The sequence below is a fragment of the Canis aureus genome, chromosome 4 (genome assembly GCF_053574225.1).
Source record: "Canis aureus isolate CA01 chromosome 4, VMU_Caureus_v.1.0, whole genome shotgun sequence".
NCBI lineage: Eukaryota > Metazoa > Chordata > Mammalia > Carnivora > Canidae > Canis > Canis aureus.
The window spans coordinates 17,211,525-17,228,967 of NC_135614.1; the positions used below are offsets into that span (position 1 = coordinate 17,211,525).

The 17,443-nt window shown below is 39.5% G+C and overlaps 1 long non-coding RNA gene across 1 annotated transcript in view; it reads right to left on the reverse strand.

Moving 5' to 3' along the window:
- The window catches only part of LOC144311810 (uncharacterized), a 46,855-nt gene that overhangs the window by 704 nt on the left and 28,708 nt on the right, over nucleotides 1-17,443 (reverse strand). The gene's annotated exons all lie outside the window — the stretch shown is intronic.

Genomic DNA, 17,443 nt, shown 5'->3' on the forward strand with positions numbered 1-17,443 from the left:
CAATGGCAGTTGGAAAGGTAGCCTCCTGTAAGGAAGGCTCATGTCTTTACACCTGCGGAACCAAACCCGCAACCCTCTGGTCACAGCTCCAAATCCTGGCCCTGGTAGAATTTTCAGTCTAATTAGAGGAAATTAGGTGAAAGGGTGATAATGATACATAAGCTTTCTTTATAATGTGACTTTCTTATAACATGAATTTGACTTCTGGGTTTCTCGTTAAAACCACTTCCCGGAGAGGATCACTCTTCTTTGAGAAAATTTCACTAGGGTGATGGTAACGTGTGCAAAATCCATCTTTCTTTACTCCTTTTTCCTTTTCTGCACATCTCCCTTCTCCCTTTGCTAGAGAGGAGTCAGATTAGGGCATCCTCCGTATCACATGAAATGTGGCTACTTAGAGATATTTTAGATGCACATAATACCTAAGTCTGAAAAAGTCAAGGCTGTTGTGAACACAGGGCAGCTGTTGGAATTCATGAGAGTCTTAAATTCTTCAGGCTCAGTTTCCTCCACTGTAAAGGAGATGGATTTCCTTTTCCTTCCTGCACTAACATCCTCTAGTTTCTAAAGGTTGCTGTGTCCAGGTGGTATTTCCTGTGCATGCCAGGGCCTGCAGGGGGAAGGAAAGGATTTTGAGAGGCTTTGGGCTTGAGAATGATCATCCCTGGGTGATGAGAGCAGGTGATGCAAAAACTCAAATCAGTACTGAACTGTGAAGCAAGGTAAAGTACCTATAATCAGGTAAATGCTAACATATTTCTATGCACACAATGGGTGTATTTACGTCATATACACTGGCATATCTACTTTATTTGTATAAAAATTTTATTTTTATGTCATCTCTACACTCAACATGGAGCTCAAACTCACAACCCCGAGACCAAGAGTCGCATACGTGTTCTTCCAACTGAGCTGGTGTATCTATTTTAAATGTAGGAGGCACATATATATGTTTTTGTAGTACATCCACAGCCTATATATGTATTTATAGTATATCCTCAGCATACATATGTATTTATAGTATATCCTCAGCATCTATATGTATTTATAGTATATCCTCAGCATATATGTGTATTTATAGTACATCCTTAGCGAATATATGTAATTATAGTATATCCACAGCATACATTCTATATACACAGATCCATCCTTTAGTAAGTTTTTCTACCGCCTGCAAAAAAGGTAGAAATTTCTTCCTCTGGCTATGACTGCTCTGACTTCCCCGCAGAATGGGCTGAAACAGAGGGTGTCCATGATTCGGACTGGATGAAAAAAGTATGCCCTTTTGTTAAAGAAAGTCCCCAGAGAAAGGAGGTCAGTGGCCCTAGTGTTCACAGCTCTAATCCCATTTTACCTCAAAATGTCTCCCGTACAGTTTTCTGTCATCATCTTCCCTGAGATAGTTTCCACATAATAACACAGCTCCCCCCACTTCCCATCACCCTAGATCCTTCTCCCTCACACTCCGAATCCAGTGTATCTGCCGTTCCTGTCAGATGCTCTAGTTTATACCTGTGCCTGGCTGTGGAGGTGGATAAATGGCAAACCCCACCACCCCTTCTTACCACTTCCTGTTCTACCAACTAGTGCAAGCATCACTGCTCCTTGGCAAACCCACTGCAGTAGCCTCCTCATTGTCATCCCTGTGGCCACTCCTTTAGCCTATCTTTCATTCTCTGTGCAGCAGCCACAGCAGTCCTTTCAAAATAAAAATGAAATGTGCTCACTCTCCTGTTCAAAGTCCTCCAGCAGTCTCCTATCACATCACATTTGGAATAAAACCCACACTCCCGATGACAGCCCGTAGGATTCGACTCTGTCACTCTCTTCTGTGTTCATTCCTCTCTAAGTCATACCAGCCTTCTCACTGTTCCTCAAAAAATGTCAAGCAGACTCCTACCTCAGGGTCTTTGCATTTGCTGTTTTCCCTGGTTTTTAACCCCAGATTTCCACCTGGCTTCCCCTGAATCCCTTCAGGTCTCTGGGCAAGAGTCACCCAAGAGAGGACCTCTTTTAGTATAGATGCAGCATAGCCATAGCCACTCACTCGCCAATTACCCTGGTTTATCTCCTTTCATAGTTCGTAGCAAATCTCTTAAATGTCTACCTGTTTACTTGATTCGGGTTTGTCTCACCTCTAGAATGCATGCTCCGTGAGGGGAGAGGCTCAGCCAATCTTGTTCCACAAAGCCTCTCCAGGCTCAAACAGTGCCTGTCTTATAAAAGGCACCTAAAAAAACAATTGCTGACTGGATGAATATAAAGAGTCTCCAGACCTGGAAAACAAGGTATCCCTCAGTTAGTATAAACTCCAGAAAATGTCACGCTTCCCCAATCTCATGAGCTTGCTCCTGATTGGCTCCTGCTCCAAGATGGATCTATCTGGACCATAGGAATAGAGTTTAATCCTACCTGTGTATAAATATGTGAATCAAACTTCAGTCAAGGGAGGAGCGGAAAAGAGAGAAAAGCAATGTAAATAGTGTGGGTGATTACTTTACCATTTTACTCAGCAAGTGTATGTACTGAAATAAACAGGAGATGGGAGACAAACCTGCTCTCTTCTCAGTTCCTCTGTGCTTTTCATAGTGCGATCAGTGTGCCGAGCTGGGAGTTTAAACATGCTGTCTGCACAGTGGGGCCCCTGCAGAGCTGGTGGGAAATGAGTTTGAACCCTCGACCCACCAGGCTAGCGTGTGACCTTGGGCAACTTACCTTTTCAGTGCCTCGGCTTCCCCATCTGGGAAAGGGCCAATAACAACACCTCTTTAATAAGATTGTTATAAAGATTACATAAATAATATTTGAAAAGTTCTTAGAGCAGTGCCTGGAACAATGTAAACTATGTATGAGTATTTCTCACGAGAGTGTATTTAAAATGTTTGCCTGCACTTGATTTTCCCCTTCTCAGTGACTTTCGTATAAGATATTGCTCTATTGTGAATGGCACTGGAGTTTTCATTATACTTTTAGACTAGTAATTTTAGTTTTAGCAGCAGGCACAATAGTTATTTTACTGCCACTTTCTACTCTAGCATTTAGCTTGGCCATAAATTCCATTTGGGCCAGAATTTTCCTAACTTCACAAAAAAGAAACTGTACCTTCAGGGGGTCATCCCCTCTATTTTACTTGAACAAAAGATCTTCCTTACTCTTCGGTTCTTTAAGCTTTTCTTGGCCAGCTTTTCTATAACATGATATTGTTATTTGGTAGTTGAGTGTTAGTCCTGCAGGAAAATAAGAATCAGTGCTTTTCCTAAACGTGTGTGCCAAATCATCCCTGAACCAGGGGAATAATCTCTGGAAGTCTCTTTAGCTCTGTTTTTCTGTGGTTTTCATGAAAACGGAAATAGCTTGTAATTGAGAGTTTTAGGACTTAGCACTATATTAATTGTGCCTGTTTGCTCTGTGAATCAGGGACAATTGAGATGGTTTAAACTCTGCTGTATTATCTGGAACAGACTAGGCTCACATCAGATTCGACAAGAATAAAGTCCATTTGAACTGTGGACAGTCTGTCAGCACTCCTCTGGGCTCAACATTTCACCCCTCTGCCCAGGGCCTTGGCCACTCTTTTGTATGTCCTGCATCAGGGTCTCTTTTTTCTTTTTTTTTTAAAGATTTTAAAAATTTATTTATTCATGAGAGACCGAGAAAGAGAGAGAGAGAGAGAGAGAGAGGGAGAGAAGCAGGCTCCATGCAGGGAGCCCAACATGGGATTTGATCCCAGGACTCCAGGGTCACGCCCTGGGACGAAGGCAGGCCCTAAACCACTGAGCCACCCAGGGAGCCCTACAGGGTCTCTTAAGAAAGGATTGGAAACACCCCTTACTCATGTCTGGTAAAATCTCCTTCAGGTTACTCTACATGTGATACATTAGTAAACATACCTCTGTAGTCTTTGCCTTAGTTATGGTACCATCCTTCTTTCAATATTGACCGAGGGTTTAGTATGGATAATACTAGGAATAGTAGGAATTACTACTAGGAATTGTCCTAGTATTAGCTACCTGGTTGTCCAAGTTGAAAACCTGGGAGTCATCTCAAATACAATTTTGTCCCTTGCTCCCAAAATGAGGTCAGGCACCATACTGGTGTCAATACTACCTTCAAATATCTCTCATATTTTTGTCCTCCGCTCTGCTCACTCCCCCACCACTGTGCTGGTAAAGGCAGGTGAAGCCCAGCTACTGTAGAGAGCAGCGTGTGAGGCACTCTGTTGAGGAGGCACCGGCCCAGAATGGTGACAGTGAGAGAGGCAACGAGGCAAGGAAAGATGTGACCCAGTGCAATGCACTGTGTTACCACACTGATTACTGTTGTGTAACGACACAACAGTCTCCCAACAGGCATGAGACTTAGATTTTTCTAGAAGAGCTACAAGGAGAAACTACATCTCAGACTCATCTACAAGAGAGGAGGAGGTATCTGCTGACCTCTCTCCTGGCTCCATTTGTCAGTGGTGAAAGTTTATCCCTAGAGAGCTGAACACCCCTAAACTTCTCCCAGGTCGTATCATCTGGCCACTTGGTGGCTCCCAGGTGGTGGGCTCTCATGCCCAACACGTGCTACTTCATTGGATTTCAAAAGTAGAGCAGCACCTTGGCACAGGTGAAGCTCTGACCTAGAGAGAGAGAGAGAGGAAGAAGGCAGAGATCTGAGAAAGTACCAGGTTTGTGTTTCAATATAAAAAACAAGACTTCAGGGACTCCTTGGTGGCTCAGTGGTTAAGCGTCTGCCTTCGGCTCAGGGCGTGATCCTAGAGTCCCAGGATCTAGTCCCACGTCAGGCTCCCTGCATAAAGCCTGCTTCTCCCTCTGCCTGTGTCTCTGCCTCTGTGTGTGTGTGTGTCTCTCATGAGTAAATAAATAAAATCTTTATTTAAAAAAAAAAGATTTCATAATTTTTCCTTCAGATCCTCACATCTGCCTACTAAGTGGATTTGGTGCCTCTCATTTTCTCCCTTCTAATCCATGCTTCACACTGTACCCAGAGTGATCTTTGCCAGACACAAATCCTTCACTAGCTCTCCTTAAATTCTATTACTAGATTCCAGACTCACACCATCGCATGTCAGGCTCTGTAGTCTCCGCTTGGCTGTTTACAGTCTTCTTATTAAAGATCATTTTTACCAGTAGAACCAGAGAGTCATTCTTAAATTCTTTGTTAGCCTTTACTGGTTCATTTTCTGAACCAAAAAGTAATACACTCAATGTAAAAAATTTTGAAAATATGAAAATATAGAAAAGGAAATAAAAATCAATTGCCTTGAGGCAAAAACTCCTATTAACATTTGGAGTACATTCTGGCCATATTTAGTCTATGTATATATATGCATTCTTTTAATTCTCAGATGCAGATATTAAATAAAAATTATACTTCAAGAATTACTACATTGAAGTTTATATTCAACTAAAAGTATGTGTCAAGACCACCCAAGTGGTTCAGTTTGATAGCTTGCACTTTATTACAATTTTTCATTTGTTTGTTTTATTTCCTTAACTGTTATTTAAGTGTGGATTGAAAATGTGTGCTTACCTTTCAGAAATATAACACATTTTAAAAAGTCCTCTGTAGACATAACCCCTTTTCAATGTATGTCCCTGCTTTGTTTTAAATAAAATAGCTTAATAATGAACTTAATAGATAACTTCATCTAAAAATCATAAATGCAACTATTAACTTTTGTTCTGCTACATTGGGAGAGATAATTTAAGGCAATTATAATTAGCTGCTTTCTACATCATGGCCTAAAACCAGATACAAAATCTGCCCTACATTAAAGGCTTGTTAAGAAATTATTTTATGATTCTGTAAATACCAGTATAATATTTTTGCTTTTTATTATCAATACACTGACATTTTAGCATCACAAATTACTGTTTTTTTCCCAATCTGTCAAGTATGGACTTTTCATAGTAGTTCATAAAAATTGCTGTGTGTTAAAAAAAAAAATCACGTCAAGACTAGATTTTGAGAACAATAGCAAAGAAAGTTGATCTTTTAAAATCATTAAGCCTTATTAAAACTGCATCAGCATATCTAAACAAGATAATGGAGACATTAGTGATCATGTATTTAATCATTTAAGTTTTAAAAGCCCAACACTCAAAAATCAATGAAATCAGATTACATCTATATTAGTATTACGATATGTTTAAGGTTTTGTTAGAGGAACAGAATCAACACCATCCTCACTTTCCCCCAAATTATTTTGAACCACTTCTGTTAGATAAAACTTTTTGGGTACACATATCATTACACAAAAATGATCTTAGAACGACATAGTTATTATCATTCTGGATGCTGGGGAAATTAACTATTTTAATGACTGGAAGTCCTCATTCCTTGAGAAAATATTAACACATTTATAAATGAAAGACATCTCTTGTCTATTGATTTATTAGAGAATCACTTAGAGTTCATTAGATAAGCACTCAAATTATTTTACTTAATACAATTAGGAAAAATCTGCATGTTGGCCATCTTTCATTTTACACACTACATTATTCTCTTAGGCTTTCAATTAGAGGGTATAAGTCATAGAAAGCAAAGCATCACATTCTCAGCTCATGTTCCAATTATATCTAAATGATTCAAAGTGCACATAAGTAATTATTTTTGAAATCTAAGTTTTCAAAAAACATAATCTAGTAGGCAGATGCATATAGACCAACTTAATTTATACTAAAGAAACTACATTTTTTAGATATAAAAGATTACAAATTTTGCCACATGCTCTTATAGAAACCAAGATTCTGATGTACATAATGAATCTAAGTCAGCATTCACCAAGGCTACCTGAAATTCTATCAACTTTCAGCCCAATGTGAGGCAAAACCACGGCTATGCATAAACAATTAAAAACTAGAGCTTTGGGCAGCCTGGGTGGCTCAGCGGTTTAGCGCCGCCTTCAGCCCAGGGCGTGATCCTGGAGACCTGGGATCGAGTCCCCTTGTCGGGCTCCCTGTGTGGAGCCTGCTTCTCCCTCTGCCTGTGTCTCTGCTTCTCTCTCTCTCTCTCTCTCTCTCTGTGTGTGTCTCATGAATAAATAAATAAAATCTTTAAAAAAGAAAAGAAACTAGAGCTTACAATGAAAATGACAAGTCGTAACTTCTATATCACTTATGATGTGTTCTACTAAACTTCCCACAGGATACAACAGACAGCAAAATTTGATAGTTCCAGAAAATGAAAGCTATCAGAGCTACAAATAAAGACTACATTAGATACTAGAACATAGCAAGTCCAAAGCTTTAATGTTGTTCAAAAATGAATAAGATGTGGGGCACCTGGGTGACTCAGTTGCTTAAGTTTCTGACTTCAGCTCAGGTCATGATCTCAGGGTCCGGGGATCAGGCCCCAATTCAGGCTCCTCACTCACTGGAAGTCTGCTTGTCTCGCTCCCTCTGCCGCAACCGCCACTTGTGTGTTCTCCCTGTCTCTCTCTCAAATAAATAAAATATGTTTAAAGAGGGGAGCCTGGGTGGCTCAGTTGGTTAAGCATCTGCCTTCAGCTGGTGTCATGATCCCAGGGGTTCTAGGACTAAGCCGTGCCTTGGGCTCCCTGCTCAGTGGGGAGTCTTCTTTTCCCTCTCCCTCTGCCCCTCGGTGCCACCATGCCCCCGGCTCTCTCTCTTGCACTCTGTGTCTCTCGAATAAATAACAAATTTTTAAAATCTTTTTAAAAAATGAATAGGATGTAAAGTGACATCTGCAAAACATAGAACACAAGCTGACCACAAACCAAACCATATGTCATTTACTCTTATTTATAAATTTATGTTTTTAATAATTACTATTTAAAGGAAAACATTTATATCTGTAATGCAACAGGCAGCAATTTTTTTCTACCTCCCTGACTACTGTGCAATCTTCAAACCATCTTGCAGACTGGCATTATCTCATCAAGATTTCTCCCTGAAGTCGGCTCGTCGTATGTTCAGCAGGCCTTCATGCTTTGGTAGTCTTACAGAGCTCATTTCTCCTCTTCCTAACCCTAGGCTTCTGCTAGCCTGCCCAAATCCTCAATGTCCTGTCCTCTCCCTGGTTAGGGGCTAAAGAAGGACATGCTTAAGTTTCTGCATTGCCCGTTTTCCACCATCTACATGTGGAGCATGAGGAACTAGGCTCTTTCTGCCAGTGCAAAGCCATCCATGGCTTCTAGGCCACCCAGTGCTAATGCAGTACCTCTTTTTGTGCACCTTCCCTCTCCCTGTTCCCGGAAGAGAAAGCCAGTAGCTGCAAGGTTCTCAGCCTTACCTGAAAGTCTTTATTGTTTCTTTCACCTCCCTACGCAGACTTTACCCTAAGAGGGGTAAATTGTGGATACCAGCATTCAACCTCCCCTCCCTAATCCCTCCTTTTCTCTCTCCTCTCCTCTCCACAGACTGAAACTTGCCCTAAACTCTCCCTTCTGGGCAGAAAGGTGCTACCCTAATGTCATATCTTGTGTGCAAAAAGATATTTGCCCTTTCTCTTCTCTGGGGTCACAATGACAGGATGGCTGCAGAGGAACACAATTTATGGGAGGAATGAAAAAACACACCAGTGCAATATTTTCTAGATAAACCTTCTTATGCTATGGTAAGTGGTATCCACTGTTGCTGATAACTTTACAGTTTTCAAAGCACTTTCTTATCTGTTATCTCACTATCGTCATGTTACTACATGATGGTTGGGTTCCCAGAAAACAGAGTCTAAGATGGAAATTTACAAGCAAGAATCTTCTGGGGGCGGGTGCTCTCAGAAACAGCCTCTGTGAGGGCGTGGAAGGAAACGGCCCTGGGCCCACAGAGAGATTGGACTACTCTGCACTGTAACAGGGGGCTTGGCCGACCTCACAAGTTGCTCTGCAGTTGGGATAGTCCTTCATATTTTCCCCAATCAAGGCAAGAGGGCATGTCCTTTGGAGCCTTGAATTGACAGTCATTGGATACGAGCTGCTTCCTGGGAAGGGGACATGACCTCAGATGAGGCAGCTGCTTTCAGCAGCAAGCAATTCTCCAGAGGGACTTAGATGAGCACCATGAGCCCACAAACCCCAGGCAGCTGCAGTCCTGAAGGGAAACCAGCTAGCACATCACAGCATCCCCTGTATTTTACCAGAAGTGCACTTGCTTCCTGCCTGTTATCTGTATTTTATATCTGGGAACCTGGGGTCCAGGGAGAGTAACTAGATCAAGTTTCCAGAGCAAATAAATGACTTACATGTTTCTTTTCATTTGGCATGCAAAATAATCCTATTTGGTATATCTTGTTAGCTCCCTTTTATGAACAAGGCTACTGAGATTTGGGGAGTTTCATTGATTCCTCTAAGTGTGCAAGGCCAGCAAACTGTAGAACAAAGATCCAGGCCACCTAACTCCACGTCTGTGCTTTCGTAGCTCACACACTGACTTGATCCTGCCAAATTGCGTGGAATAAAGGAAATTTAAGACTGGAAGGCACTTCAGAAAACAGTCCAACCCACTCGCTTCTCAGAGATAAAGTAACTTAAGGAATTGTTCAAGGAGATAAGGCTGGTGAATAACCTCTCTGCACCTCAGTTTTCTTATCTCTTAAATGGGATGAGCTGCCCCCCCACAGGGTGGTTTTAAGATTCAAATGAGTTGATAAATGCCAAATAAACTTGAAACTGATTAAAATGGTACAGGATTGTCTGTGTTTAGCCACTTAGACACTATGTTGGAGATAAGAAAGTGCTTCCACCTGTTAAAAACAGCAGAGTGTAACATTTTAAGTTCGGGGTAGTTGCACAGAAAATGAACTTATGATTTAACAAAATCTACTAGTTCAGTTTCTTGTTAAAGGTGGGAAAGTTCAGTAGATTTAAGAAAAGTGTAATATCTCATTGGAATAATGTATTTTTGGGCTGGGGGTAACATTTCATTTAGCTGTTTAGCATTTTGCTTAGTTTAAGGAATTATTTCAGGGGTTTATTTTTTTTTAATGATTTAATGGTCACAAAAGCGAAACATGTTGAATGTAATAACTTGAAAGAAATACAAAGAATAAAAATCTGTAATCTTCCACATACCCCCCCCCCCAAAAAAAAAGTGGAAAAATTTCCAGAAAACAAAAACAAGGAAAAAAAAAAAACCAAACTTACTTTCTGGCAGGTTTTGATTAGAAGTTAGATCCTAGGAGGTATTTGCTATAAAGAGTTCTAAATGATACCCAGAATTCAAAATCCCATAACTTCCCATTCTTAGATAAATTAAATAGCACAGCTCAGTCTGCTTTGTATAAAGGAAACACCAGAGTTCCTTCCTCTGAACTTTGGAACTGTTTGTGACATAAAAACAAAAGATCCAAAATATTTTTGTGCTTTGTCATGTAGGCTGAGTTCCTAAAACACCACAATTTATATTTAGGTTATTTGGCTTCTTTATCCACAAATGATCACAACTTCTGCTTTATTGACTTCTTAGTGTGGAGCTTGGAATTTAAGAAAGTCTGTGAGTTGATTGTGTCCTTGTTTCTCTCCTGGAAAACTCACAGGTGAATTTTATTTCAATGTTTGTAACATCACAAAGTAGAAAGTTCTATTCATAAAGTTGTTTGTAACAACAATCCTATCTTTTTAAGGACAAGATGGATGTCATCTATTACTGAGTCACCCCAAAACTTAAAATAGTAATAATATTATCTTTCATTTTCCCTGGGTCAGAAATTCTAGAGCATCTTGGACTGGTTCTGACTTGGGGTCTCTCAAGAGGTTGAGGTTGGATGTCAGCTGAAGCCTTGTGAAGGCTTGACTGAGGCTGGAGGACCCACTTCCAATAGAAGGGGACTGGCTCAGATGGCTGGCAAAGTGATGCTGCCTATTGAGGGAAGACCTCAGTTACTTCCCACTTGAATCTCCAGGGCCACTTGAGTGTCCTTAGAAGATGGCAACTGGCTTCTCCCAGAGTGAACACTCTAAGAGAACAAGGTGGAAGCTGCAATGGCACTATGACCCAGTCTTAGAAATTACTCATCTTCGCCTATTAATAACTCAGAGTAGTGCTCAGCCCTGGTTAAATATAGAATGATGTTACACAAAGACAATAAGGAGATGATTATTTACATAAACCGCTAATGATGCCATGCTTCAATGATGCCATTCCCCACAGCTAAATCAACATCAGCTAGAGATTTTCAATTCTAGTTTCAAAACTTCAAAACTCTGTGAACTATTATCTAGAACTACCTTCAGATATATTATAAAGTTCTAAAACAAACTAACTGATGAGCAAAAGACTTTCCAAATAATTTGATTTCACTTTCATCTTGGAACTCTTGCACCCTTTCAAAAGAGGAAGAGGAAGAGTCTTTAGCTCAAGTGAATAACATTATTTGAACCTGCCAATACATTTGAGCATCGCAGAACCATACAGTAAAATGGCAGAAGCCCCATTTATTGCCCTTTGGCCTCAGTTTATACAATTGTAAGATTTAAAAGAAGACCCAAAGAATCACAAGGCTGGATCCTTCCCACCCTATATGCTATCCCACTGGGTGGCCTGTATACATTACAAGACCCTGACCACTTCTGAGCTTCACTTTGTCTTTTCAAAACAGAAGCGATACCACCGACCTCCCACAGTTGCCTTGAGACTTAAGCAAGATAATGAATGTGAAGCCACACTTACTGAAAAAATATAAGACCTTGTTCAATTCTTAATGTGACGATGAGTATTTCAGGCTAGGTGCTGCCTATAAATAAAATATGTCTTTGTATTTTAAGAACAAATACATACTATTCTCAGTCTTTAAATTTTAAATTAAGTGTTAACAGAAGGCCTCTTTGAAGAATCATTGAAGGAAAACATGATCCAAAATTCAAGGAAAAGAGACATGGTAAAACCACTTAATTTATTAGAAAATGTAATGAAACTCATACAATAAATGAAAATCCATTTAACAGGAGTGCCTTGGGCTTGGGTCATGGTCTTTGGGTCCTGGGATGAAGCCCCATGTAGGGTACCCTGCTCAACAGGGAGCCTGCTTCTCGCCCCCCCCTTTCCTTCTACCCATGTGTGCATTCTCTCCCTCTCTCTCAAATAAATAAAAATTTAAAATTTTTAGAAAAAAGAAAAGAAAATCAACTTATTGGACAGAGATAAATTGGTTCACAAAATGGAGATCAAAGAAGTGTCTGAGGGATCCCTGGGTGGCGCAGCAGTTTGGCGCCTGCCTTTGGCCCAGGGCGCGATCCTGGAGACCCAGGATCGAATCCCACGTCGGGCTCCCCGTGCATGGAGCCTGCTTCTCCCTCTGCCTGTGTCTCTGCCTCTCTCTCTCTCTCTCTCTGTGTGTGACTATCATAAATAAATAAAAATTTAAAAAAAAAAACAAAAACAAAGAAGTGTCTGAGAATTCCATTAATTGGTAAATCTTGAAGTGTCTTATTAAATGAAAGGAAAACTGACAACCATATACTTTATACTAGCCTGCTTTTTTAGGAGCTTCAAAATTATTTTTATATTTTGATTAGTATTTATGATATAGGTAAGACCATCTGAAAACACCACAAGTGCTATCTTCACTTGATGCAGGTAATAAATCACCTTGGCTTGGTATAAGTAAAAGGAGATCTCTGCTACATGGCTGTGCAGCTACTGCTTCCAGACTTCTTTGGCTCTACCTCATCCAACACAATGCCTTTGCTAGGAATGAGCCTCATCATTGCAGATTGCTCCCAGGCAGGTTTGTGTTTCTCCCCCTCAATGCACATTCTTCTCTTTCTACCATTGTTCCACATGTGCTTGATGTGTTATTATAGGTGTGGTTTATGCTGACAGATAGCATAAGCTGATAAAGATCATCAAAGGGCCCATTTTGCCAGCCTTGCATCTACACAGAAGACGAGTGAATGAATATATTTTCATACGTGTAAGTTAAAAGCAAATGTTTGATGTATCTTTTTAGAATATGATTTTTATTTTAAATGATTTTTTTTCTTGTTCACTAAGCAACTCCCAGACCAGATTGTGTCAAAAAAGAAGGCTGCCACGTGTTTCCTCAAAGGACAAATCTAGGATCAATGATTTCAACCACAGAGAAACAGACATTGGCTCAGTTGAAATAAGGAATTTTCAATGATCAGAACTGATCAAAAAAAAAAAAAAAAGGCTTCCTCAGTTGATAATCCTGAGATTGTGAGGTTTTCATCAGAGGCTGGTAAACATGGGTTGGAGACGTTCATTCATCCCCTCATCCATTCACTGACATCGTTATTGAAAATGTATTGAGCATCAACTACATGCTCAATATGTATTTGATACAACAGAGGATCATGTGGTGAGAGCTATAAGAGATCACGGAGCTTAGTCTAGAGGACTCAGGTTTGAAGCCAAGAAGGAGCTGAACAAAATAGCCTGCTTTTCTACTCAGAGTGTACTAGTCCACCTGGAAGCTATCTTAGTAGTGTAGAATTTCATGTCCTGCTTTAATCAAACCACTTTTTAACAAGATCTCAGGGTGATCCTGTGTTTGAAAAACACTGTTTTAGGTTTCTTTCTAACCTTGAGATGATATGTTTCTATGACTCTACATCTCTCCATGCTAATAACGAAAGATATCCTGAAAAGTAAGTGACTTGAAAAGGCTGAGAGCCCTGGAATGGCTTTGCAATATGGGACCAAACTTTCAGAATGTCACTTCAGTCTAGACCTAAATCTCCAAACCAGTCCAGAAAAGTCCAGATGCCCTTTTCCTAGATTATTCTCTTGGTAGCCTCTGTGCTACATCTCTGTTCTCCTTCGCTAGTGTTGCATCAGCCTGACTTAAGAATTCCACAAATAGTTAAGGATTAAATCAAGCACAAAAGAAAATCTTATTTACAGTTGAGTCATACCGATGTTGATATCTCTATGATATTTCACACTTATTGTAAGAAACTTGAATTTTTCTCAGTAAAAGATAAAATCAAATACACATATACACACACATACTCTGAACCTATATCAGAATGTGTCAACATCTGCTTAAATACCTCTAATGTTTGACATCAGGATAAAAATTCAAACCCCTTATCATGCATGGCCCAAAGGCTCTAAAAATGATATTCCCCTGTGATTCTTTAAGCCACATGCCGCTGTCTCTCTTGCTTCTAGAGAGGGCAAGTCATCTGCCCTTCTGTCAGTTACTAAAGCTTTTTTCTGCTTTGGGACCTTTGCCCGTGTAGTTCTTTCAGCATAAATAACTCTTGCCTTGACTTTCAATAGCACTGTCTTCTCATCACTTAGGTCTTGGCTGAGGTGTCACATTTTCAGCAAGGACTTCCCTGATCCCACCATGTAAGAAGACTTACCATTATTCTCTTCTACAATCCATGTTTATTTTCTTCATTGTACTTCATTAATAATCTCTGTTTTGGTGTGCCTGGGTAGCTCAACTCAGTTGAGTGTCTGACTCTTGGTTTTGGCTCATGTCATAATCTCAGGGTTGTAGGATGGAGCTCCATGTCAGCTCTATGCTCAATGTGGAGTCTGCTTTGTCCCTCTCCCTCTGCTTCTCCCACAGCTTATACACACACACACTCTCTCTCAAATAAGTAGATAAAATATTTTTAAAAAACAAAAATAATAACCTCTGTGTTTTTATTAGATTTTTGACTCATTTATTGTCCCTTCTCTTCCCACCCCTTTCCACTTTGTGATGTCTGTAAGGGTAGAGACAGCAGGGGCTGTCTTACTTTCCATAGCATAGTGCCTAGCTCATAGTAGCCTTGCAATAAATTCACAGACAAAAGTTAAAGAATTAATGAATATAGTGAAGTCACTTTTTTATTTGAAAACTTCCTTTGCATCAAATGAAATGATAGGTAATTATAACCATTTACAGAAATTTTTCACAAACATGAAATAGACTAACTTCCATATTTGATTGCAAAAGTAAAGTAATTAAAGAATGAAGATGATGAATTTTCTTTGCTAAGGCTGGAATATATTTTGTCAACTGTAACCTTGGTATTACTATAAGCATGTTGAAATGTAGTTTTTCTATAAGTAGATGACATCATTTCAGTACAATCTCTTTTCTTTTTAAATCTCCTACAGTGCTATTAATCAAACACAAAACCTATAAAACGAGCCTGGTGTCATCTTGTCCTTTGCTGGTTTTCTGATTGGAAAGCTCACCCTTGGCCTGTGATCACATTCATTTGGCAGAAAGTCAGTATATTTGATGGGTAAGGGCATCAAAACGTTTCTTTTCTTGGCTAAATTAATTCTCCTTCCCCCAAAATACAGTATATGTGTTAAATAAACCCACAGATACTATTTCTCCTAATTCTCCAAATGCTACCATAGCTAACGTCTGAGGAATAGAGTAGGCAACATGAGAGACAATACTATCAAATATAAGCTCAGCGAGTTGGCCAGCTGACACTTCCCTTGGGTGGCAAAGTTCATCTTCTTCTCCCCCCTCTTCACTAAGTTGTAGATTTTTTGAGGATAAAGACGGTGTCCTTTTCCTTTGCAATTTTGCACACACATAAGCTGACCGATTGAGTCACAATGCCACTAATTATGTACCATAAAGTCTTTTTGGACTCCATGGAAGAATGTTCCACGTAGTACAAACTATTCAGGATAGAAACACATTTACTTACCAAAAAAACCAAAGAACTCCCATCTGCCTCATTGAGCAACATTATGTAACACATAATAGTTACAACTTAAGATGATATTGTTGAGCGCATGCTATATTCTAGGCATTGCCTTAGATGATTCACACACATTATCTGATTTAGTACCCTGTTATAACATGCCAGCTATTGAAATGTATGTGAAAGACTAATGTACAGAATGGTCTAATGAAGAACCAATGCAAAGAACTTCATTGTTTAATGTTTGTTTTCCAGTTTTATTGAGATATAATCATGTAAGTTTAAAGTGTACCTGTGATAAGTTAATACATGTATATATTGGGAAATGTTTACCACAATAAGGTTAGTTAACAAATTCTTTACCTCATATAATTATCATTTTGTTGTTGTTATGGTGAAGACATTAAAACTCTACTTCCAAAACAGCTTTCAAGTATACAATATGGTATTGATAACTACAGTCCCATGCTATGCATTAGATCCCAGGAAATTATTCATCTTATAACTGGAAGGTTGAAGCTTTTGACCCACATCTCCCCATTTCCTGCCTCTCCTCAACCCCTTTAGCCCCTGGCAACCACCATTCTGCTTTGTCTGAGATGCTTTTTTTTTTTTTATTTTACATATGAGTGCCACCATATAGTATTTGTTTCTCTGACTTCTTTCCCTTTGCATACTGCTGTCAAGGGCCATCCGTGTTATTCTTAATGCCAATATTTCCTTATTTATTTTTTATGACTGAATAATAGTCTATTATATATACACACCACGTTTTCTTTATCCATTCATCCATCAGTGGATAATTTGGTTGTTTTCGTGTCTTGGCTATTGTGAATAATGCTGCAATGAACATGGGAATGCAGTTATCTCTTTGAGATAATGATTTCATCTTTTTTTAAAAAAAGATTTTATTTATTTATTCATAGAGACGCAGAGAGAGAGAGGCAGAGACACAGGCAGAGGGAGAAGCAGGCACCATGCAGAGAACCTGACATGGGACTAGATCCCGGGTCTCCAGGCTCATGCCCTGGGCTGCAGGCGGCACTAAACCGCTGCACCACCAGGGCTGCCCTGATTTCATCTTTTTAAAAATATATTCCCAGAAGTGGGACTGTTGGATTATAGGGTAGTTCTATTTTAATGTTTTGAGGAATCTCTATACTATTTTCTATAATGGCTATACCGTTATAGCCAGTATAATGGCTATACTGTTTGTTCCCACCAACAGTACACGAAAGTTCCCTTTTCTCCACATCCTCACCAATACTTATCCCTTCTCTTTTTGATGGCAGCCATTCTAACATGTGTGAGGTGATATCTCATTGTGGTTTTGATTTTCATTTCCCTGTTGCTTGGTTATATTGAGCATGTGTTCATGTATTTGATGGCCATTTGTATGTCTTATTTGGAGAAATGTCTGTTTAGTTCCTCTGCTCTTTTTTTTTTTCTCTGCTCATTTTTTAATCAGATTTTTTTCTTGGTATTGAGTTGTATGAATTGCTTATATATTTTGGATACTAACCTCTTATCAGATATGTTTTACCTTAATTGTTTATTTATTAACAAATTTACCAGAGAAGTCTGGGTTCACTCCCTTTTCTTTAGAACTTAGGGGTGGGAACAATGTCATGTGAACAGAAGAGAAATTTGCCTTCATCCATTTCTCTATCTCATTCTATTATTTATAATATCCTTATTTTCCTGATGAGGAAGTGAAGGTAGATTTAGATCTCATGAGCGGCATATGTTAAAGGCAGGCTTAGACTGTGGTTTATTTGGTTCCAGAGTCCACAGACTTGACAGATATCCTATCAACTGCCTCGAATGTTTATATAAGCTTCTAGT